This window comes from Anser anser (assembly GCF_964211835.1).
Source record: "Anser anser genome assembly, chromosome: 6".
Taxonomy (NCBI): domain Eukaryota; kingdom Metazoa; phylum Chordata; class Aves; order Anseriformes; family Anatidae; genus Anser; species Anser anser.
The window spans coordinates 18628747-18653995 of record NC_139726.1 but is presented as its reverse complement, the minus strand read 5'-3'; the positions used below and the strand labels follow the sequence as shown (position 1 = coordinate 18653995).

Below are 25249 nucleotides of genomic sequence, written 5' to 3'. Positions count from 1 at the left end.
TGCTTTACGTGGACCTTGCAGACAGTCCAGGCTGTCCGTGACTTTCCCTGGGATTTTCTGCTTAATGTCAATTTTAGAGGGTGTTGCTTCACCCCTCTCTCTGTTTCTGCTGGACTAAGAAGAAACTTTGCATCAATATGTTTCTGTTCTATACCCCTCATGTAAACCATAAACTGTATCTGTATGCCTATTTAGCTGTTTTTAAAATTTCACAAAAAATTCTACAAATGACAAAGCCCTCTTAAATCTATTTTGACTTAAAAAAAAAAAAAAAGTAATATAGGGAAAAATACATTAAGTAAACCTATTATTTTGCACAGAATTAAATGGGTTTTATGCAGTAGCAAACATTTCCCTTCCTTTCCTAGTTGCCATACATGTATATACACCAGTAGTTACTCAGATGATTTAGATTTCTTGGCCTTTCTGTTGGAGGAGTGACAGTAGGAGAGGAGGAGGTAATAGTGGATTTGATCTTTAAATTGAACTCTGCCGTATAGGAGATGTTGCAATGCTTGGTTGATAGCAGAACCTGAAGTGCAGGACAACAACTCACTCTTTGCCCCTGAAATGTTATTAGCCTTCTTTACTCCTCCTTCCAAAATAAAACACAAAATAAATAAAGCTTCCAGCATCAGTAAACTTCCTGCTGTTTGAACTGGCAGGCAGCCAACTCATTTGGACCGTTCTCCCCACTGGTATAAAATACCCATGCAAGCACGAAAAAAAGGAGAGGAGGCCCTTACGACTACATGTAAAAGAATGCTTCTCCAGTTTTCTGGTTTGAACAATATAACAAGAAATCCTGGTCTCAGTGTTTAAAAACAAGCTCGCTCACACACTTTTATAACACTTTTATTTTCTGTTTTTGAGCATTTATCTCTAAAAACCATGCAATCATCCATCTGAATGAGTAAAGAAACAAAATCCCATAGGTACTTCATTCCTCATTTGAAGTTTTACTTGGGACTCAGGAAAACAGGAATAAAAAAAAAATAGATAGATGCAGTACATTTCCAGGAATTTAGTCTTCTATTGCAAAGCAGTAGCATGTACGTTTGTATTCTCTGGTGTCTGCCTATGCTCCATGCCAAATTAACAAATTGCACATGCAGGGGTTTGAGCTGCATTTTCAGCATGGTTTCTGTTCATTCGCTTAAAGGTATTTGTGATCCAGTTATGGAAACATACAGATTCTGCCCCACATTTTTGAGGAATTTAAAAAAGACAGAGCCTGCAGAAGAGCTGTTTTTAAAAAGCATATTTTTCCAAATACTGACTTTTATATGGGCACTGTTTATAACCCCTAACAATTAAAAAACATTTGATATAAGTGATGAAAACATACACCTAGGTGGTTTGCCCACAGTCAGCTGTTTTGAGACTTGAACCCAGGTTACTGCCTGTACATTTCAGTCTGTGTTTCTGGATTTACACAGGTGAAATATTGACCTAGAAGAATATGGAACAAACCACTACAGCTTTAAGATGCAGAGGTTTATCAAAAAAAAAAAAAAAGGAAAAAAAAAAAGAAAAAAAAAGGCAGAAACAAAGGCAAGCAGATGGCTAAAGATGAAGGTCACATCAGATTGAGAAGTTTGTCAAAATGTGATGACATAGGTAATCTGTAAACTGTTATTGCACCTAGCTGGAGGTGCTGAAAAACATTTTGAAATTACAAAAAACACTGGAGTCACCGGCACACAGGCAGGAATGATAGCCTGGAGTGGTTCTGCTCTATGGATGAATGCCAGATGTGGAAAGCGACATATCTGGAATTAATGATATTAAACATGCTTTTCTTTTATGCTCAATAATAACTCTATTATGATTGATACAAACCGCAGACACTTTATCTAGTACAAATGGAATCGTCTGTCATTGACTATATTAAATCATCAATTTCTGCATGATGAGGATCGTTTAGGGTAACTAATCATCTGTCTCGTTCTGAAGTCTTTAAGGCTGATCAGATAACGTTTTGAATACTGCCTGAGCAACCATGACAATCTAACCCTTCCATGTAAGGATTGAGAGGGGCCCATTATGCCGTCAAAGCCTGTGGAAATATCACAGCTCTTTCTCTACATAATACCCTGCTGTAAATAAATCACTCTCCACCGCAAACTTTATTGATCACAAGCACTTCCATGCTTGTGTCTAGTGAAGTCTCTACAGAATAAAATGCTGCTTTATATTTTGTCTTGTCAAAATATTAAACGGCTCTGTCAAGCGGAGTCAGGCTAGCAGTGATGGTGTAATTCTGCTGTAGCCCTTCTCATTCCCTCTTTCTATCTCAGCTGCCAAGCTTACAAAGCAGGATTTCTTTTTTTATAAACTTTCCAATTATAGTCTCGTAAGATTATGAAGCCTTAAGATAAAGTGTCCTAATTTAGAGTGGTGGAGTACTGAACCACGGGACAAGAGCCTGCTAGATAAAACATTTCTCACAAGGAAAAGATAACCTGGCTTATTTATATACACAGCATTAATGGGCAATAGGAGATAGCTTAGAATATCTCTATTATTTTACCAAGTGAGATAGGGAAGAAATACTTGAATTAATTCAAATGTTTATGCTCAAAATGTTTATTATTCACAGACAAAAACTATCCCTTAATTATGAGACAAATGTACCAAAGGAGGAAACCGTGAAACTCCAGGTTAGCACTATGCTTTGCATTTTTGTACCCTATCGTTAGTCTGTAATTCTGTAAATGAGATCATGTGTTTGTCGTGATACCGGAGCACCATCGTGGTTTGAGGGGGAGACTGCTACTGTCTCTGGCTTCAGCTCACGTTGTGTTGTCATCGGATGGTCTCACTTTGACACTACTTAGCTGCGCAGAGCCGAGCGCTGCCCTCTTATAACACCCTGTGAGCCTCCTGGGAGAAAACCTGGGGTCTTGCAGAGCTTTGCAGAGAACAGCCTGCGCAGATTGTAAGGAGGTTTGGGGCTGTCCTTAGGCAGAAGCTGGAGCACTTTCAGTGCCGCTGTAATTTGTAATAGTATTCACCATCTCAGGATTGCAGAAGCTTAAGCTCTGTCATGCATTCCCATATGCTTCCCACTCCAGGAAAGGCAGAATAAGAGCCAAGAGTGGTGGCATAAAGCTCTAACCTGTGCCGAAAATAAGGCTGAAACACAGAAACAGGGAACTGACAGTGACTTCCTGACTTCTGGGCTTCTCTGGGAATCAGGGAAAATCTGGTCTTACAATCACCATGTTTTATTCCCTTCCCTATTTGATTTTCATGCAGGCAGAGTTTCTGTTCAGGAAGCATAAATGTAGAGCTCAAAGTCAACGTTATTTCTTTTTTTTTTTTTTTTCCCTGTGGCAAATCAAAATCCATATTAGGTGAAAGAGAGAACAGCAGAGAGACCATCCGCTGAGGGAGATGGGCAATTGTGAAAAGAGGTCGAGAACAGAATAGGAAAGAAGGAGCAGCAGAGCCAGGGGCCAGCAGAAGGACAGAGGCCATGAGTAGGAGGTGGATCCACTCATCCCACACATAAGCTCCTTTCACTGAGGCAGCGGGGATCAATCTCTGTGAAAAGTACCTACCACAAGGAAGTCCTGACTCTTCCTGCACCTTGTAGACATAACTGAAACAAAGATATTCAGTCTCGAAACAAAAGCAGGCAAAGTGAATTTACTGATGTGATGGGCATTTGACTGTGAGGGCTGATGAGCTTGAGAGTGCTGGTTGTCCCCGTGAGTGACAGATGAACCATCAGGTTGCCCAAACTACAAATACAGTCACCCAAAACAGTTTCTTCATGTGATTATGATCAGAGAAATCAACTTTTAAATTGATCTTAGCCAATAATGATTCCAATAACATAATATAGCTTTGGGCAAAATCTGAGTCAACTTGCTTTGCAAGAATTTTAAAATGTCCTAAAATAATCTTATTCTTCTCTCTTGGCCTAGCTCTTTCTGCTCTACAAATTGCTTGCAGCTGAAAGAGACCAAATTTTGATATGAGACTTCAATAAATTAACTTCATCTTCTTCTTTTTTTTTTTTTTTTGCAATACTTTTTGTCCAGTCGGGGCAAAATCCATGAGCCTCCTACAGCAGTAATGACAATAGTCAGTAACAAGAATGTAGGCCATAAAGAAACAGCTGTTTAATTAAAACATGTTAAATATTTTTGAATAAAAAAATAATTGTAAAATTATTTTTATAGAATGCTTATGAACACAGAAAGCCATGAAATGCAGTGACTTCTTAATTAGTAATGCTATCAGTCTTAATTAAAAAAAAAAAAAAGTAAACAAAAAGTGAAGGTTATCAGTGCTTAAACACTGTATCTGTGCCCAATGTTTTCATCATCTGAAGAAATAGTGGTTTTTCCCCCTTTACAGTTTACTTAGCTTTATAGACAAATTTATTTGGCTTTTTTTTTTTTTTTGGTCAATATTGAGGCTTTTGTTTTTGTTTTGTTGCCATCATGTAGATCTTTATAAATGAACTTATGAAAGATCCCAGGCAGTACAACACATAAGGCACACTGCAGTTAATCCTATGCCATTGCATTTTTAGTTGTAAGCAGCATATGATTGAAGATCAGCCAAAAAGTCCTCCACAAGCTCGCCTCTTCTCCAATAAGCCTGCAAGAATTCAAGAAATATTCCTAGATCTCTTTCCCGCTAGATCTCTTATTTCCATACTTCAAATGTTTACACTTATGTTTCATTGACATTCTTAAGAAATTATGATCCTGTGGAATATCTTTGCTAGCTTTCTCTTGTGTCTTTACCATTTTTGACCAGTTTCAGCCTTTCTTTTGTTCTTAATTTAAAAAGGAATGGACTTAAAAAATAGGAGTGACTTGCAGTTATAGACAAAAAATAAGCACATCCATAACTAAGATATTGATTAATATTTTTTTCAGGTGTTCTAATACAATTCTAGGTCATAGCTACAAATTCTTAGCAAAGGACATAATAACAAAGTAACATTAGTGTTCCCAGTGTTTAAAATAACCATTTTTATAAGTATAAAATCAGTCATGAGCTCTAGAATTTGCGTGCAATGCAAACAGAACTAGGCCTTTTCTTTATGCCAATGGACTTGGTGTAAGTAAAAAAAAAAAGGGGGGGGGGGGGGGAAGGTATTATTCAAATTAAGTAACTGGTGATGACAAGATAGACCACAGTGAAACCAGAGATTACTCTGGTCTCAACAGATTGCTTTTCTTGGCTGAAAAATTTCAGGTTCAGGATCAGACTCCTTGAATAACATAAACAGCTACTTTACTTAAAACGTGCTTCCATGAAAGTTTTCTGTCCTTTAGCTTCCACTGTTTTTGTGTGCATGGCAGGTAGTGGGAGGAGAGGAGGGAGGAGGATGGAGGGAGACAGAAAGCAGATCACCGAAGAGTGGTGTGGCTTGGTCAAAAGCTCCAGACCTCAAAGCTCTTTGCATACTCACATCTGAAACAGGTGGTTCTGGGCTCATTTTTGTCAGCATAAGTTGCTGTGTGCCAACCTTATGCTCCTGAGCCTTCTCAGATGTGTAGCCAGAAGGGATCTGTCTAGCTGTGTTTGATTTTTGTATGTCTTTCAGCTAAATCAGAGGTCCTAATGCAAAATGCACTCAGGGACAGCATAGGGAATTGTGACGCTCCCTATAGGACTTTTCCACCATAAACCAATAAATGGATTACAGTGATCTGTGTAGTTTTTTCATCTGTGACCGCTAAAATGTGGATAAAGTCTTTGTTTTAATATTTAATAATCATCTTCATTTAATCAGCAATCCAAGCATAATTTATTGAATACCTCATAGACTATTGTGAATGAAGATTTTCTGTGCCAGATACTAAGGGCTGGAAATAGGTAGGTATCTAAGTAAAGAAAATGAAATTCACATCATTGGAACTGGAGTGCAGAAAACTGGAGATGTAAACTGGAGGGGGTTGGGGGTGAGGGAGGAGGAAACAAGTAGCAACAGTGGGTAAAAGCAACGGTATTGCTTCACATTTAATGACTGACCGCGTTAAGGACCCCAGTCATCTCCTCTGGCCAATCATTAACTGCTAGGAAATGTCCTCCCATTAGCTGTTATTGCATAACAACAAGTTACTAATACGTGTTTAACAATATTCAATATTTTTTTAATGCCTCATAACAGCACCAGTGAAAGAACATGAGCAAATGAAAATTCTATCTTGTATCTGCAGAGCTGTGAGATCCAGAGCAGAGGGACACAGAGGCGCTCCATCTCCAGAGCAGCTGTACTGCTCACCTGCCCATGGGTCAGCCCACAGTGTTTTACCTTGCTTGTACATGGCCCATGATGTGCTTTATCACGGATGCCTGCGTAAGTGAATGTGACCAGGCAGAAACAGCAGAAGCCTGTTTTTTGAAACCTGAGTACAAATTTAAAGGGAAATGGACTGTGCAAATTTGCATACTTTTGTTTGCTTATTTTCTAGTGCTTTTACAAGTAAATGCCCACAGCATTCTTTTTTGTTTTGTTTTTCTTTTTTCCCCTTCCCTTCCCTTCCCTTCCCTTCCCTTCCCTTCCCTTCCCTTCCCTTCCCTTCCCTTCCCTTCCCTTCCCTTCCCTTCCCTTCCCTTCCCTTCCCTTCCCTTCCCTTCCCTTCCCTTCCCTTCCCTTCCCTTCCCTTCCCTTCCCTTCCCTTCCCTTCCCTTCCCTTCCCTTCCCTTCCCTTCCCTTCCCTTCCCTTCCTCCTTCAATTCAGAACACAAACACTAAAACTATTTTTTTGTTATAAGAGTGCATTGTTTTAAACACAAACAGTCATGAGTTTAAAAGTCAAGGCTCCTTTTCCAGCAGGAAAAGCACAAAACAGGTGAACTCATAGGGAAAATGTGGCCTGCAGGACGCAGGTCTGTCCTAACAGTACATTTATGAATCACACCGACTTCAGAGACCCTTAGGCAGAATTTGGCCTGTTACCTGAGGAAGCGCAAGTAGACAATTTATTGCAGTTAGATCCCCAAAAAACACATCCACAATTATCAGATAACAGAATCTGTTAGTTCTGCTGCCTTCTGTAAAATAACAGATCTCCATGGAAATAGGATTACAGAAGTAACCATATTAGATTAGGGTTCATCTGACTCAATTTCCTGTTTCTGACAGTAGCCAATACTTCAGGGGAGGGTGGCAGAATAGAGTATTAAATGTATTTTTTTTTCTTGTTCTTTTCTCTAAATGTGTAGAATCTAGGTATAAAATCTTCCTGCCTTTCTTCTACCTATTGCTTCTTCCTTTCATTTTCCTATTGCTTGTCTTTGTCTCTTGAAGTGTGATGCTTTTTGAATTTTAGTCTTAACTGGGGAAGTTATTGAATGTTTGAACTACATCTGAATCATATGGGATTGGTAAGTGCTGTCCAGATTGTAAAAACTCAGTGCAGTGAACGCTTGAGACTTGTCTGCTCACTTGGAGTGTTGGTGTGGCTCCAATGCCCAACACACACGTAGGATTGTTATTTTGGATCTCTAGACTAGTACTTTGTAAAGTCTCACAGAAATGTCCTCTGCAAACAGAGTCAATAATTTTACAATAAAATAAAACCAGGACCAACACATAATACTACTTTCTGTATAGAATGTAGATTGCATCCTTCTTGTACATTAGAGATCATGAATACTTTTCCGGAATATATCAGCTAGTGCTACCTGATAAGGCGTACCCCAACATCTGAGAAAAAAAACAACTCATAAACATCACCTCTCCCTTTAACGTTGCTTTTATATTCAGATCTGGGTGCTGGATTGTGCCTGGTGGTCATGAACTAATCAGAATGAGGTGCCAGCGAGGAGTTCAGTAACGTAACCAGCTATACATGTTGTTTTTATTGCAAAGAACTGCTTGCCTTGTCTTTGCACCAGAAGTTATGTTGGGAAGCAAAGATCGCAGGACAACAGAGCTTCGGGCATGCCTTCTTCCGCCTGGAGAACTATAGTGTATGTATGTTTCACCATTCATTTATTTTTTTCTTCAGTGGATAAATAAGTAAATAAATAAATAAATAGATAGATAGATAGATAAATAAAATCTTCATTTGGAGCACTCTTTGAGACCCTTTTCTTCTGGAGATTTTTTTTTTCCAGAAGTTTTTTTCTTGTGGACACTTGTAGCATATATTTGACCCAAACCATATGGGAGAAATGCCCCCTGTGCTTGCATTGCAACCTCATTGACCAGCAGTTGAATACACAACACTGAGACCATGAGGCACATACTGGGAGATGTAGTACAACTTACTTGCCTGAGCAGCGTACTGATTAATTGTACGCAGCAGGACATCTCAGATGTTGCCAAAAGATGATGTTGGAGTAGCTATAAAATAGTAACTTGAAGAGTTAGTGACAAATTAGTATTACCTTGTGAGCTCAGACTGAGGAGAAAGGGCAACCCCTTATGGATTTTTTTTTCCCCCTGAACAAAGCTTCTAGATCCAACATGGTAATGTTTTGTCTTACTAAAGTGTGTATTTCTTTCTTGGTAAAATAATATCTTAACGCTATTTGTAGCTAATGTTTTAAATGTTTTAAAGTCATTAAAGAAACAAACTCTAGATTTCCACAGACTTATTGGGATTATAGTGAATTAAAACATAATAAAAAATAACCTGATTAAGGTTATTAAGAGTTATTATATCATCTTTAAGCCATACTTCTCTTGAAAAAGGCTCTTGAAAGGAGGAGTGGCTGTCAATGAGAGGTTTGCAGTTTGATTAAAAGCATGAAAAAGCCAAAAATAATTTCCCACCTGGAAGGATAAGACAAAGATTTACAGTCAGTGAACGTGCGGAAAAGTCCTTTTCTTCTGTGCATCTCAGGCTGGAGAATGTCCATTTTTTTATGTCCAACGATGAATGAAAAAGGAGAGCTTACCATGATTTCTTCAGTTGTTTGAATATTAGCAAGCATTTGCTATGAAGGATATTAGTACATCAGAAATCAGAGGCTTTTAAATTCAGAGATAAAAAGGTGGGGTTTGTCTTCCAGACTTCTCCAGGTTCATTGTATCTACCTGAAGCAATGGGAAATCAGTGTGAAAATCTACTAAAGCAACCATTCTGCTGTGTATGCAGAGAGCCAGCATCTCTTAGCAAGCCTTATAGTAGCTCGTTCATTTATTAGAGGTGGCCAAATAAACCAACAGTAATGTCACTCCTGCAGCATTTTTCAGGAGGCCATAACTCCATGAACCTGAAACTTTGACTCCTGACAAGAAGTTACTTGAAGCAAAGGTGTTATGAAGAAGCAACCTTCCCCGTAGCATCCCTGCCCCAGCTGCCATCCCCCACCCAGCGCCTCCATCTGCCCAGCTGTGCCGTGGGGCAGGCACTCCAGCAGGCTCTGACCACCAGGTCCAGTGTGCTGCTGAGTTTCTCATCAAATGCCCTGTGCTGCATGGACACCTTCCTCCAGGTACTGTGAGCTGCAGACAGCCCTGACTGTGAGTCTGACAGGCGTGTACTTGTCTATGTTTATAATGAAGATACTATTGGCAGAGCCTCCATGGGCTGGGGTAAGGTGATATCTTCAGCCAAACATTTACAAGGTTTTGTAGGGAAGCCTTTTTAGACTTTTTCAGCTTTTTCAGCATGCTTTTTAGGTGATGCAATGATGCAGACATTGCAAATATTCAGATTCAGGAGAGTTTCCTGAAATATTTTCAGCTACTGGCTCTTCTCTTTCCATTTACAAATATCCTTGATAAGATTCTTGAAGACCTAAACCTCTCCTTTTCTGCTTATATGTCCTCATCTGTTTTCACGTGTCCTTTGCAGGCCACTAATTGCACAAGTTGTACATAGTGAAATGCAGATATGCATTCCCATGGGGGAAAGAGTACATATATAAGTGGAGGGTTGTTATCTTTTTTCTTCTTCTTTTTTTTTTTTTCTTTTTTTCTTTTTCCAGTTTCTAACTACTTTTTGTTTGTTTGGTTGATTGGTTTTTGGTTTTGGTGGCTAATCACTGTTTTAGCAGTACACGCTCCCCAGCCTTTTATAGCTGTGGCTGTTAATATTTGTTTAAGCAGAAATGCTCATACCTCTTCCTAAAAACTTGATGCATTCATCCCAGGATTCTCACTGTTAGTTTGACTGCAGTAGCAGAGCATATTTCAAAATGTTTTTGAAGCTGCTTTTTAAATATGCTTCCAAACGGGGTTAGCTACCTTTCACCCACATTAGTGTGAGATGTAGAGGCAGGAGACAGAGAAGCTATTGTAGCAGAAAAGATGACCAGTGCATCCAACTTAAAAGCAATATCTTATATCTTCTGCACTGTAAGTAAATCATTCATAATTGTGCTTCACCAGTTGTGCAACTTCTCATCTGAAGGAGAAAAATTACTTTCTGACTCCCGCAGAGTGTCATTTTATGCCTAAATGCATGAGAAAACTCCACTGTTATTCACTTAAAGAATATTTTTTTCTTCTTCTCCTTTTAGTCTTCTACTTTAATCAATTGGAATTAAGCATTTTGTGTCATGCCCAGGAGACGATGGGTGTACTCACATTTACCTGGCCTTGGTTCTGGCATTGCCAGTGCATTCTGTGTAATTGCAGTGCTTTATGCTGTTTGTTAAAACATTGTATGCTTTTATCTACACAGGGTGGCATCCAGAAATGTTACATTTATGCTTTAAATGTAGGCAACAAAAAGACTCAGAAATGCTGAAGAGGAGAGTATGCTTTGTTGTAAGCATGACAGTAGCAAGTTACAAAACTTCTTCATCTTTAGCCCTCAGTAGTGGCACGCTGCTACAGCTATAAGAAAGGCTGTACAAAGGTAGGGAGCCGTGACGTTCCAGCTGTGCTCCTGTAACTTAGATATTTACAGCTGAGATAACTAGTCCTCTTGGATTTTCTGCATTTTAGCAAAAACAATGAAGATAGCTTCTGTCTAGGAACCATGTCTGATTGCTGCGGACTGACCACATAATATGTTTTCTTTTAGCAGCATTATTCACAGGAATTACTAACTTCAGCCATGAAGCTGTGCAGTCTATTGCAGAACTCTGTTATCTCACATAATAAATTAGGTTTATTAAACCAAGCCTTGAAATAGCTGTCTCATTTGAAACTCAGGCTTTCAGGTCATATTTTTTTTACAAATTAACCTGAAAACACTGATGGCACAAGTAATATTGAGAATGATGTACATTTCCCTTACTGTGGGCTAGATCTTCAGCCTATCTGTGAATGTGCCCATGAGAGATGTGTTTAGAGAAGTAAAACAGAATTCCTTGTGTCCACAGCTCCTGGAGGTGCCCAGTACCCGTGCATGCTGGCAATACTTGTTGGGCACAGGGAGAGGGAGATGTGCTCTCGCAGAGCATCCCAGGTTGTTATTCCCTTCATCTCCCCTCTGCTGGGTGCAGTGTGTGGGCACAGAGGCCTCCTTGACCCTCAGCATCTTTGAAGTGATGCAAATCTTCAGTGTAACTAAGATGTCTTTTTTCTTCCACCTGGTGCTTTTGCTCTAAATGCATCAGTCCAGGGAAATCTGCAGAAGAGAATGAAAGTGGAGACTTGTGCACATCTGAAGTTTCTGTCTCTAGGTGGTCTTCAGGTCCACAGAGCTGGAACTGAGCACTCATGGTAGGTGGTGGATTAGAGAACTTTGTTTTACAGAAGAAACAAACATAAATTGCTTTAGCTGGTCTTGGAGTGGCATTAAATAGCCCCTCACCTGCAACCCAGTTAATACACTTAGTGTCACACCACTCTACTTCTTAGGAATATTTAACAGCCTGACAGACTCAGCACTTCTACTCACTCACATAAGCATGAACCCAGAAGAAAAAAACTGAAAGGTTTTACTTAGTATGATGCCAAAGCTTCTTAATTCTAATATCAGAGGACAACCTTCCCCACTGTGAAAGGGTTGGTCATTTTGTTCCTACAGTGTGTAAGTAATGTCTTCAGTAGGGCTACTAACAAGGTCATCTGTCATCTGGTTTTTGGTTTGCCTTTTGTGTTAAGACCTGAATTGAGAACATTAGCATATTTCACTTAGGCCAGCAAGGACAACTGTCTTCATCATTTTTTTCTCATGATACAGGAGTGGATAGGACATCCGAGACTGGGGAAGTTATTTAAGAAAAAAGTTGGCGAGATGCTCTTAAACATAAGCAAGTTCCCATTCAATGCAGCCACTGTCAATAAAGTGGTAAGTGCTGAGGCTGATTTTTAAGGCTATAGGCAAGTTCCTAGAAATGCCAACTCATTATGTCTCTTTCTAAATTTAAATTAGGACTGGAATAATAAGACAGTGATTTTAGTGTTATATAATAGTGACATTAGCAGCGTGACAGAAAGTAACATAGTGACATAAAGAAAACCCAGAATGTGTTATGTCAACCAAACAATGCATTTTAACTGAAATTATGGGAGAAAAAAAAATCTCTTTGTAAAATGCTGCCAGGAAATATCCACAGGAGGACACAAGAAGGGATTAGAGGTTGTTTATGTAAACTATATAAAGACATAGTGGACCTATAGAGAGTTAATATATTTATATATATGTGGGTGGATTTCCAGGCTCCTTAGCAGGGCTAGAAAGTAGTTTCTTTTTTTCCTGTAGTTAGGAAAATGCATATGATATTTGTAGGTAAAAAGATAGTGAATAAAACTCAGATGTTTCAGAAATTTCAAGATCAAAAAAGCAGTATGAAAACTTCAGTAAAATTTAACAAATTTAGTTGAATAGTCAGGATAATGGTTCAGTTTTGACAAATGTAACATAAGGAATAATTTGAGCTACACAAATACTTTGATGTTGTCACTCAGGATAAGCCCTATGCCATATAGTGGATGGTTCAATGAAACACTCTGCTCTGTATGGAGAAAGAGTCAAAAAAGAAAAAAACTGTTAGGATGCAAAAAGAATGGGAGACAAATGATACCAAAAACCTTATAAGTTCATTAAGTAAATCATTGATATACCCTGACCTGGAGTACCACATTCAGTTCTAGCTATCCTGTCCCAAAGAGAATGTAGCAGAAATAGACGAAGCATAGAGAAGGGGGATTAAAATAATTAGAAGCATGAAAAGCCCTTCATTTCAAGGCAGACTGAAAAAGATTTAAATTATTGCATTGAAAGAAAAGATGACTTAAATGGTCCAGTAGTGATAATGGGTAGTAAAGAGAAGTTAAACAAACTGTAGAAAGGATAATTTATTTAGAAAGGCAACAAGTTAAGAATGAGTGCAAAGAAATTAGTCATTTTTGTCATTCATAATTCTCTGGAACTCATTGCAATTTGGTGGCCAAGACTTCAGCTGCATGTAGATTTCAGTCAGATGCCTATTTAAGTAAACATATTGTCTTTGTCACAGTATATAGAATTCAGAAGATTTTTGAGGAGGTATAGATTACCCTGAGTGTGAACATCAGGGAAACAGTAAATGAGAGAGTTAGGAAGAAACCTTTCCAGTGGGCAGGATATTTCATAAACATTTGCTACAGGGTTTCTGATGCCTCATCCTGAAACCTATCTACTACAGGCCACTGTCAGAGAGGATGTCTGAGAAGACAGACCACTGCTCTGATCCATTGTGTCAATTCCTATGTTGAATCAATGATATAGAGATGAAAAGTTCGATATCCCATTATCAGTCTCTTGAACCATCCAATTCTTCTCTTTTTCCCAATTCAGCTATTGATTAAATTAAACGCACCAATGTAAACAGGGACAGGAAAGAAATTCCTTATCTTAGCACAGCTCTTTGTCTATGTGCTTTAGCCTGCAGTTTAAGAGATAGTAACCCCAAACTACTGAACAAAGTGTAAACTAGAATTATTGACATCTCGTCCATACAAAGATGCCACTATTTGGTTATTATTTTTACTGCTATTTAACTTTTTATTATTTTTAGTCCTATGAGTATGCATTTGCTGCTCATTACATGCTGCAGTTCTGGGGCAAAACTAGGTACAAAGAGACTGTGAAGGACAAACCCTTACCATTCATCTGTACACATGTACCATGCTGACTGCTCTATGTTGTGGAAAGATTCTCTGTAGATTCACCAATCTGAAGAAATAATGAGCTTAAAGCAGTGGAACCTCTGAAAACAGTTGGCAGTTAGATAATGATGGATATGCTACAGAATCCAGAGATCTTGGTGCTGGAGGATGAATGATGCATATAATGAAAAGAAGGCTAAAGCTGATCACCTTCCCTGTTAGTATAAACACGTAAAATGCAATTCAGTGTGATGATGGTGGTGGTGCATTGCATAATAAATTATGTGTCTGGATCATAAAGGCAATTTTTTATGATAGAAAAGTTTAATAGAAAATGTATGTAAATGAGCGTAACTTGCCTATTGATGCTTTTTGACCAGAATGTTAGAGAAGAAAATAATTTCCTCTCTAGCAAATATGCAAGTTGAGCTGAAAAATGTGGCTGAGTTCTACTTTCCAATTTTGCTCACATTTTCAGACATAGAGAGATAATAGATTAGTTAAGAGCTGTGTTTTATTGCTGTAAAACTGCTTAGCGTTGTGCAGAAATTTTGGAAGTGCTGAGTGAAAGTTAGTGGAGAGGAAAATGTGGTGTAAGTTGCTGATTAATAGAGGAGCAGGAGCTGGCCTGGTTTTGGTCTAAAATTCCCAGAGGCTTTCATGGGCTCAAGATTGGTCCCGGAGGTTACAAATGGAGATTGTTCCTGCAGAGAAAGCTCCAAGAAGCAGAGAGCTCCAATGGGGGAAAAAAACGCCAGAAAAACAAAAATGCTGGACAGTAATGTAACAGTGAGAGACACAAGTGCTCTCATAATTCCTGCGATTTGCAAAGGCGCTACATGGCAGATGCAGCTAGGCTACATGAGCTATATGATTTTATTGGGTGACAAGGCAGCAGATGAGAAATAAAAAAAAATAAAATTAAAAAAAAAAAAAGACCCAAAGACCCACATATAGGGAGGCTTCTGACAACCAATGGTCAAAAATGCCATGTGGTCCTCATGGTATGGATATACTTTGAACCTGATTTCTCCACTTAATAAACTTAATTTAACTATTCCCAAACACAGCATTCTCTTTAGGATTGTCTGTATCCAGGTGGGCTCTCAGGAATCTGCTGTTCTTAAGATGCATAAGGGGTTTTTGAGACATCCTGTTCAGACTGGAGTGTCTTTCTTTATCTAGTTTTATCTACAAATGTAAAGGGGGTGGGATTTTCTGGTGACACATAAGGATTTTTTTCCCATGGTGTTGGTCATACACTGAGTAAATTTTGGGTGTTTGTCTTTCTTTTTTGTTTTTGTTAATAATATTTAAGTGAAATACACTTTATAGTATAAAAAAATGGTAAAGACTGACAAACTTAAAAATAAAATAAAAAATAAAGAAGTATTTTCCTATTCACCATTATTTGTATTTAGTAGAGCTATGCAGAAGATTCCAACAGAGAATTATTGTCGAAAAATATAGGTATTTTTGAGCCTTCGTTTTACTATGGAAAAGTAAAATTCAATGAATTTTTCTCAAAGAATTTCTGAATGGAATTTACACATCATATACAGCCAAAATGCTGATAAAAAGTACCAAACTGACATTTTGAAACGTAGCAGCTTGAATCAATGGTTTGTTTTGACATTTTGATGCAAAATGCAGATATTTTTGTGTGACATTTCCAAAGCAAGTTGGGATTTTAATTAATTAATTAATTTATTTATTGTAACTGTCTTGTGGAAACGTTTAATGATTGGACAAGCAAATGTCAAACTGTTAGAATTCACATGCAACATAAATCCTGTTTGCTGATCAGTTCTTATTCATGCCCTCTGAAGAAGAGCTGAGCCTATCAATGTAACAGAATTTCATATTCCCCCACAAGAAGTTCCAGTTCAAATTTGAGTTCTATCAGTCTCATATAATTATTCTTTTTGGCGATTGCTGTTAAGAAATAGTGGGCATAATATTTTGTCAATTGGCATTGGTTTTGTTGTTGTTTGTTTGTTTGTTTGTTTGAGGTAACATTAAATTAGAGAGAAAAAAAGAGTATAAAATTCATATTTCAAGAGGGCTCTAGTAATTTTATTGCATGAAGCTGGAAGCAATTTTCTTTTTTTTTTTTGTTCTCCCCAAATGCCACACCACCCCCATCTAGACACAAGGAAAACAATAAAATAAAATAATTTTATCATTGTCTCAGTGCAATGCATTATTCACATATGGTTACTGAATAGATGTCCCAGATGTGGAAGCTGCATGAGGATCACTTTGGCTGATACCACACTTGCATTTAACTTGTTATTAAATACAAAGCCAGAGCACTGGTTTTCTAGAACTGCATATATAGCATATTTAAATGGCTAAGAGCCACAGCAAAACACATTTTTGCGGAAATATCAGAAAATGTTATAAATGCATTTCCTAGGAATGTTTGGGTTATAAAGTCAGTTGAGATGTGCAAGAAGGTGATCAGCACAGAATCTACTTTTGGAGGCTGATATCTCCCTGTGTTAGTTCAGGAATTTGAGTTCAAGTCTGGAATTTGAGTTCAGTCCCCAAGGAACTGGATTCTGAATCCCCAGTCCCACAAATATGGACTTGCAAAGGCTGCCTCCAGAGGGCATTTGGTGGGCTCAGCTGAGTAAGACAGATTTCTGGGATTCAATCCATTGCTTCAGTACAGTTACTTAAATTCACATAAATGAATGGAAAAAATATTAGTCCCAAGTTGAATTTTCCTTTGCAAGAGAGAAGCAAGAATGAGCCACTTTTTCTCAGTTTTATTTTCAGATATTCTCATCAGGCCTTGAATTCATACCCAGACCTACAGTGTATATATGTATATATATATATATATATTTTTAACAGATAAGAGCCAACATGAGAGAACATCAAACCTGCTAGAAATCTGCTAGATTTTCCTCTGCTGAAAAGGTTAATAACAAAAGGAAAAAAAAAAAGAAAAAGAAAAAGAAAATTGGACCCTTTATTCCAGAGAGCACACATTAATGCAAAGAGGATGTTTAGCTGGGGGTGAAGAGATGAGGACTTGGCTAGTTATGAACTTGTAGAATAATCATGGGAAAAATGATTAAGTGTTCATAGTGGTATAGTAATGACCTACGTAAAGCAAATGTGTTATGATTAGATCAAATTACAAAGAGAAATGAGTAAATGTTGAGAACAATGCTCTGTTTGATGTGTAAACAACACATCTCCCTCTTTGGCTGGGGTTGTTATAAGCAAGCAAGAGTTAAAAATACAAGAGCAATTTTTAGAGGCAACCTCATGACTGGCAATCAGTGCTAATAAGATTCTTTTCCTCTTGCAAGATTCACAGAAAGCCCTCAATCCATGCCGAGCACATTCAAAGGCAAGGGACTAAGCGCTCCCCTTACAGGTTCATTATCATTCGCAGGTTATCCCAAGCCAAGTGAATCAGGAAAGCAAATGAATTAGTGAGAATTAAGGAGCCTCTGTGGTCTGAACCCTCTCCAAATCTCAGCTAAGATGAAAGGTAGACGCTGATGTCTTGTGTCCCAGGGTTTTCAGAATTGGAGCCCCAGTGCCGAGCCGGTTCCTCCAGAGCCTTGCAGAAATGTGCAGGCAGTTAATGTTGCCTAACGTCTCCTGACCGTGGGTTCAGCCATGTGGGAAAAGTTTTACAAGGCTGCAAAAACCAAACCCCCTTTCACTCACAATTAATTACGGGAGAGTTGCTATAGCACCTCACTGTCAATGAGTCCGATATGAGTGCACTTTCCTCTCATCTTGCTCAGTATTAATCAAAGATACTGGGGTAATGTCTTAGTACATAATGATATCAAATAGGATAGTTAAAAGGCAGATCTATAGCACATTGAACCGCTAACTGTGTACTGTTTCGTTCGAAGCAGCATCTTAACTGTACAATTTGTACAGGACACAAATCAGGATCTCCAGTGTTTACCTCACCAATTTTAATTTGTCTGCAATGATTCAGAACCTGGCAATTTTTTAACCAGATGCTTAGTTGTAGTTGTTATGATGCAACGATCTTCTCAGAGAAGCAATGGACTTAAAGTACAGTGTGCTGGAAGGATTTCAAAGGAAAGCAGTTTGTTTTCATTAAATACTTGTTACTGCTAATTATATTTGATCACTGTAAAGAATACAGTTTAATTAAGAAGCATGCCATCTAGAAAAAATATTTGATTTCCAAAGGATAACACTATATCTTTGCATTGGTAAGTAGGGAGGGAAATATCAATTGAAATGGCATAGATATAGTTGTGTGTGCGTGTGTGTGCATGCGTATAAATGAACCGATATTGGTTTGCAGAGACTAGACATCTGATAGAAAAAATATCTATTCAGAGAATTTTTCAAATTCTGATAATGGAATTATACTAAAACAATAAGCTTGTACCATATAAGATGCTATCTTTATGTGTGTTTCAAATTATTTAACAGAAGTAATTATCTACAATAAAATAACATTTGGCAAATGACATTAACCAGTGTTTTCACAGTCTAGGTTTGTATCAACATTTTCATCAGATATGTTTCTCTGCAAAGATTTTTAATGCCATCCATTACATGAATGTGAAAAGTTCATTATGAAATTGCATGTATTTTGTAATAATGTAGGGGTTTAACTTTGTTTTATTTTATTTGCAAATGATGTTTTTTTCAGGCTAGTTTGAAGGAAATTAATAGAAAATTAAGTCTGGTAACTGCACATGTAACTGAATTCTTGAATTCATGTGCCAGTGTACATAATAATTGTTCCTTTAAACAATCATATTGAGAATTTTTCTAGTTTTTACTTCCCCTCTTCATATAATTCCTGACTCGTGACCTCCTATCTACCAGTCAGGCTTGATGTGCACGGCTGTATCTCATTTATAATAATCATGATCTTTACAGAGAGATCGATTAAAATATTATGGTTCTTTTAAAATCAGAATGCATATCAAACGAAGCCTCACTTATAAAATAAAGAAAAAGCTCAGCCTTTTGCAGAGTCTCCTCGATGTGAATAAGATGTTGTAAAAATCTCTTAATATTCAAAGACAGTTAATCATTAAAGAGGCAAATATGTTAATAAGTTTTTATCGCAATTGAAAATGCTGTTAGTGGTTCTCTGGATTACACTATTCTATATACACCAAATTTAACATTGTTAGCAAAATGAGCTCCTGTCTTGATTTTTTTTTTCTTGAAAATCACAACCTCAAAAATAATGTGTAGTTTAAATAAAAATTTAATAACATTTACAGAATTGTTTTCCTTTTAATATGCACTGTAGTTCCTATAAAAAGTATTTTAGAAACTACAGAACATTTTAAGCCCCTCTCTCCTTTCACATAAAATTGCTGAATGTAAAAAAAAAAAAAGATATTATTTAAACCAAGGTTGAAGTATCTATCTAAGGCATCAATTCTAGACAATCTATTTTCCTTGTACTTATAATTCATTTATTTATTTTTTTTGGGGGTGGGGGGAGGTGTTAGAAATCCTAGCCACTACATTGCCTGCAAATAAAATGGTCTGAGACTTAAAAGAAAGATAAAGGCAAACTGCAGGCTAGTGTTAAAATTCAACAAATCTCATTCTTAATTCTTTAACATTGCAGTGTTCATTTCCTAGTATCTCTTTTTATTGGAAATAAGCCTTGTTCCTTTCTACCTAGAATACATTTTTCTGTTTTTATAAATAAGATGAAAGAAATACTTCAATTGTTATTATTCTCCCCAATTTCTTCCTAAGCCTCTGTACTGTGAAATTATATTATTAATTGCATTTTTTAATATTGCTCTTATTTTTCAATCAACTTCACCTATGTTAGTTTATACCTTGCTTTTAGTCAATTTAATGTATGTTATCCAAAGAATTAAAGACAACAAATGCAGGTAAAATCCTATTGAGAAAGGCTTTAGCATAGAACAGAAAAAAAGAAAAAAAAAGACAATTTTCCAGACAGTATATGTCCAAAAAGAAACAAACTGCACACTACCATCAAGTGTGTGTGTATGTGTGTGTGTGTGAAGAGCTTCACAACACAAATATTATTTAAAATGGTGTGAATCTGCGGCAGCCTGCAGCGCCAGCAGCATCAGCCAGCCCTGCATTAGCAAAGCAGCGGGCCCTGCCCTTGTGCTGGCCACAAATGACCAGTGAAATCCCAGAGGCACTCTTGAATTTCTGCATTCTCATTTCATCAGCTGCAAAATATCTGTCACTCACGTCCTACACTGGGCAAAGTGACACCTGCCAGTCTCAAGAACAAGGACAAATTAATGTTCCTCCACCAACTGTGTCTCAGAGACGAGTAGCGAGAGACGGTGGGAACAATCAACAGCTCGAGTACATTGTTGAAGTTTGCTATATATTTCTGGGGTTTCCTTTCAGCCAAGGTAATTTGCAGCAGCTGTTGACATTTTATGCTGTTATTGAACATGTGTTCTGCTGATTTCCTTCCTAATGAATCTTTTAAAAATATTTGCAAAATATGTGCAAAATTGCATTGCTGAGGTTTCATGAAACTGCAAAACAATGCTGCTAGATTTAAAACGATGCATGGGAGAAGCAGCTTAGTTTCTGCCTGAGGAACATATAATTCAGACACTTACTCCTCAATATTCCTAGAAATCACTCAGAAACATTTTGGACACCAGATGTAAAAACTTTAAAAGACCCAAAACAACAACAACAAAAAACCAACATTTCTGATGTCTGTCATCATGTCACATCACATTATGCAATATTATATCTGCTTGTGATGAGATGCAACATGACAGGATGTAATGCAATGTAACATATCAAAAAATGTAAATAATCCACTTTTGGGGATTAGATATCTGCTGTCAATTCCTATAGCAAGAATCTGAACTGAATTTATTGAGGCGGATGGAAGCTCAGCGAACACCAAACTGTCCATGGTGTTTGCAAACTAGCACACATCACAGTTCACTGCCTCTCCCAATTACTTTTGGATAGTTTGGCTCATATATGAGTGTATTACAATGTTAAATAAAAGTTCTTGCAGTGTATGGCTTTGTGACTAAATCATTGTGTTAATTACAACTGCCTACAGCAATCATTTAGATTATGCCTTGCCTTGCCATGAATAGCATATTGTACATTTTTAAAACTACTCTGTGGAAATTGCTGTAGTGTTCCCATGGTGGAATGTAACTTGTACAGTGTGAGCACAAGATCCAGTAATGAAGCGAGGGAAAAAAAAAAAAAAGAAAAAAAAGATGGTGCTTTGGGCCAAATAGACTGCTCAGGACTATGAAGCCTCCTGAGGTCTCAGCAGTGCTTGAGATCGTCCCTCTGGTGACACAGCTACTGTCACTTTTCTTGCCAAGGAGAACTGGGAGGGAAGGATGAACATTTATTACCATTGCACTTATTGGTAAGTTATTGATCAAACGCACCTGCATTTCAGACTTACACAGACATAGACACCTCATCTCACAGTGGAAGGCCACTGCTTGCCTGGCAGTTCTGAAGGGCCAAAACCATAACTGCGAGGAGAGGGCTTTAGAGGTGTTGCACAATGGTCTGATGATTTTTTGAAATTAAAGGGCCTCAGCGTGCCTTGTCATAGGCAAGGTGGGGGGGGCGTGTTGGGGGGGTTATCACCAGGTAAAGGGAGGGACTCGGAGGGCAGCATGCTCCCCTGCTGCCTTGCTATCAGCAGCCCCAGGCCCCTGGCACCTCTCCCAGCCGCTGCCTGGGTCTCCCTTCCCTGCCCCTACCTTCCTGCTGGCTCATTTGCAGCAGCTGCATCCAGCCCAGAATTAACCCATTTGTGTGTCCAGTGCCTGGGAGAAAAATCCAAGCCATGCATTTCCCCAGTAAATAAGTGTTAATGGATGTTTTGGAACTTGTGTTTTATTTTACTTCGACAGAAGACAAAAAGCCACATTGTCTGAAGCCTTGTCTGCAGCACAGGCGTTCTGCAAAAATATCTCCTCGATGCTACGATGGATTCATCCCTGCTACCTTCAGCTGTGTTTGGAGCTCAAGCACAGATGAGTGAACGGCATTTTAAGTACTATGTTTATTCAACATGTTCTAAGCAGGGTTAGATAATATGATATTTATAAAGCCCACTTTCCTGTATACTTGACGGTTGCCCACCTCGCTAACACTGATGCAGCTGAACTGATATTAGCAGTAGTGAGGGGTGGCTGTAAATTTTGCCTCGTGTAGACAAGGCGTACAAGGTAAGCAGGCAAACCCCCGGCTGCAGCCGCATGCCTAGGAATGGAACCTTTTATTTGCTGTCATAGTGATGACTTTTAATTGTCCCAATAAACAAGCTTTTAAAAAGCTTCTAAAATGTTCTCTAATAACACACTTTGGTCTTTAGCCATAGAAATGCAGAAATAATTAGAAGTGCCATTGTGTACAGTGCCTTCTGGACTGGGCTGAAGGTGAAGGAGAAAGTATCATGCTATCCTTGTCAGCTGCAAGGGTAATTACTGCTGGCTGAAATTACTCAACATTTGTTTATAAGCTCCCCAGAGCATGCTGTAAATAGATTGTCTGTTATAGTCCAATCACATTAAAACGCTGCTCCTTGCAAACTGCTACCTCCTGTTTTCTGTAAGCTAGACAGAGAAAGCCTGCTGCTCACTTATTGAGCACCAAGCACTGAAGAGCTATGTTTAATGTGATTGTTTTCATTAGCTCTTCTCTGTCCGATATTGCATTTATAGTTTGCCAGGCTTGAAGACTAGCACGTTGCATCACTTTCGTTTGCTGTAGTGAAAGTGAATATCTTTATTTCTGGAGGGTGTACGCAACAGTTGATGGAAATTTTGGAACAGCACAAGCATGGGAATATCTAGGGATGCTTGTTCTCCTTCTGGGCAGTAGTGTTTTTTTATTTGCCTTTTAAATGCTTCCGTACTGGTTCCAGTAGTGGTCACATTGCCTAAATTGCCCTTTGAAGGATGAGAAGTATTTTTATAAAAGGTTAGAAAGAATGTATTTTCCTTAGCACTGAATTTCACAGTACAGCATTGTCCTGTCCATTATGACCTGAGTTGTATGAAATAGTGATGCAGCCACAGCCTGTCTGTTTGATTTGCTCTCAGCATGATTTAGCACACCATATCACAACAGCCCAGGTATTTCCAATAAATATAGGGCCAAATTCATTGCTGACATATGCAGACACAATTCCATTGCTACCGATAGAGTTGCATTTGTTCCCACCAAGGTGAATCTGGCCACTAAACTGAAGATTTAGTGGAAATAAATGAAATTTTGTAAAACAAACAAACAAAAAAACAAAACAAATCCCTCCTCACCTCCACTGCATATTAAAACAAAATAAAGGCAGTACAGATCCATTACTAGGGCAGAAATTTGTAACCCCTCTTTCATGAGTAATTCATGAGAACACACACAATGGGTATTTATTTCAACAGCACTCATTTTTATTTACCACTGATTACTCCCCCAAATCAGTACTGATTATATATACAATGAAGTGTGGCCCCATCATGTCGCATTTATTTGAAAAGGCTAGCAACAACAAGCTGCCCTGCATATACACACAACTGCAAAAAAGTCTAGACAGCAGGGAAATTTAAGCAGATTTTCTTAACATGCAGATACTGCCCTGGTGTAAATTCTCATGGAAGACATCACAGGTACAACTGTTTACACCAGCTATTGAGCTTCCTGGGGAATAACATAACAAAGCAGCAATGTTAGTGACCAGTAGAGAATTATTAAAGGAACACAGATAATTGGAAGTAAATGAATGACCTGGGTTGAATAGCAGGTATAAAATGAAGTGCAGGCAAAATCATTGCACTGGATACCTTCCAGCCTTCCTTGTCCTAGGCACATTTCTTCCAAATTTTAAGATCTGAATAAGGCTTCTGTTCTCTGCAAACCGGCCAGGAAAGGATAAGAACTGAGGTCTGGGTATCCACATTTTCTTCTAACTGGAATCATCGCCTGTGGAAAACTGTCCTTCTGGGAAAGATGCTGGAGTGCTAGAAATGATGATTCAATTGCCCATTAAGATAATTCCTGGAAGTACTACTTTCTTGAGGCTGTGCTTCCAGGAATGGCAATCACGGCATCACTGCTCTGACAGTGCGATAGGTATCTCCAGAAGTGGACACAGCAGGTGAATATTTCCAGTTACTGCAAGTAATACACTGCATGTTAGATCTCCTGGTTATCTTTATTTACAAAAGCTAACTAATGCAGCATATTGCAATCCTTTGATGATGAATTACTCCAATTGTTTAGCAATAAACGGAAGCTCTTTTGCAATCCAGGTAACATTTTCTATGTTCCTATTACTGCTTTTCTTGCTATTAGAGAAGCAGTGAATCTTTAAAGAGAAACTTCCTACAGCTAAAAAGGGCATTAAGGGGGAAAAAAGCTGGGAGCCATAGTGACAGGTACAACTAAGGCTGTATCCTTCGGTTCCCTGGAAACCAGTCAAACACTATCTCATCTTGCAATGGTTGTGTCTGATCCTCCGCTTCAGACATCTTCCTAATAATGGCAACTACAGAGGTGACTCTCTGCAAATAAGGGCTTACAGCAACTGGACATCCATCATATATCTCTAGAGCAACATTAGACCACCCTAATGGGTACTCCCGTCTTCATTATGATATTAATTCTCTAAATTTCCAAAGTGATTTCATTTGTAAAATGACAAAGGCTGGCTGCTCAGGAGACAAACTGTTTTCATCCCCCTCCTGCATGCTTACAAAGGCTTGCTCTCTTTAGTCTTTGGGGGAAAAGAAATTTGATAGCATCAGATCTCTTGTGATACACAAGGCTGCCTAACAGCTACACCACCTGCCAGCACCGCATGCCTGCCCATCCAGCCTGAAGATTTCTAAAGCAATGGTTGATGAGGAGAACATAGATGCTGGTTTGGGAGGGGGCTGGGGGGAAGCTATGCAGAGAGAAAATAGAGGCTGTATAAAATACTCAGTGTGAAAGTGAGGCAGGATTGAGGGTAAGGGTGAGGTCAGAGCCAAGGCTGGAAACTGAATCAATCTGAACAAGGTTGGTTTGGTTAGATTAGGTAAAAGCATGATTTTCTCCCTGGTGTATCAGAGCCTTTGCTGTGGCTACAAATTCACTGACAGCCAACCAAAGCAAACTTTGCACAAAGAGGCAATTCTTTGCATAGCTCCTGATATCCAAACTCTTTAGGATTAAATAAAATATAGATTAAATTAAAAAAGAAATCTGTAAGCCTGTGTCATCTCTAGTGCTTGCCCCAAATAGTGACTA

The 25249-nt window shown here is 38.4% G+C and overlaps 1 long non-coding RNA gene across 1 annotated transcript in view; it reads right to left on the bottom strand.

Annotated features, from left to right (window-relative positions):
• Positions 1–22900: 22900 nt before the first annotated feature.
• The window catches only part of LOC310901394, a 191939-nt gene continuing 189590 nt past the window's right edge, over positions 22901–25249 (bottom strand). Inside the window, exon 6 of the long non-coding RNA XR_014585758.1 lies at positions 22901–24133. This is a non-coding gene — a long non-coding RNA (uncharacterized lncRNA). The remainder of the gene's footprint in view (positions 24134–25249) is intronic.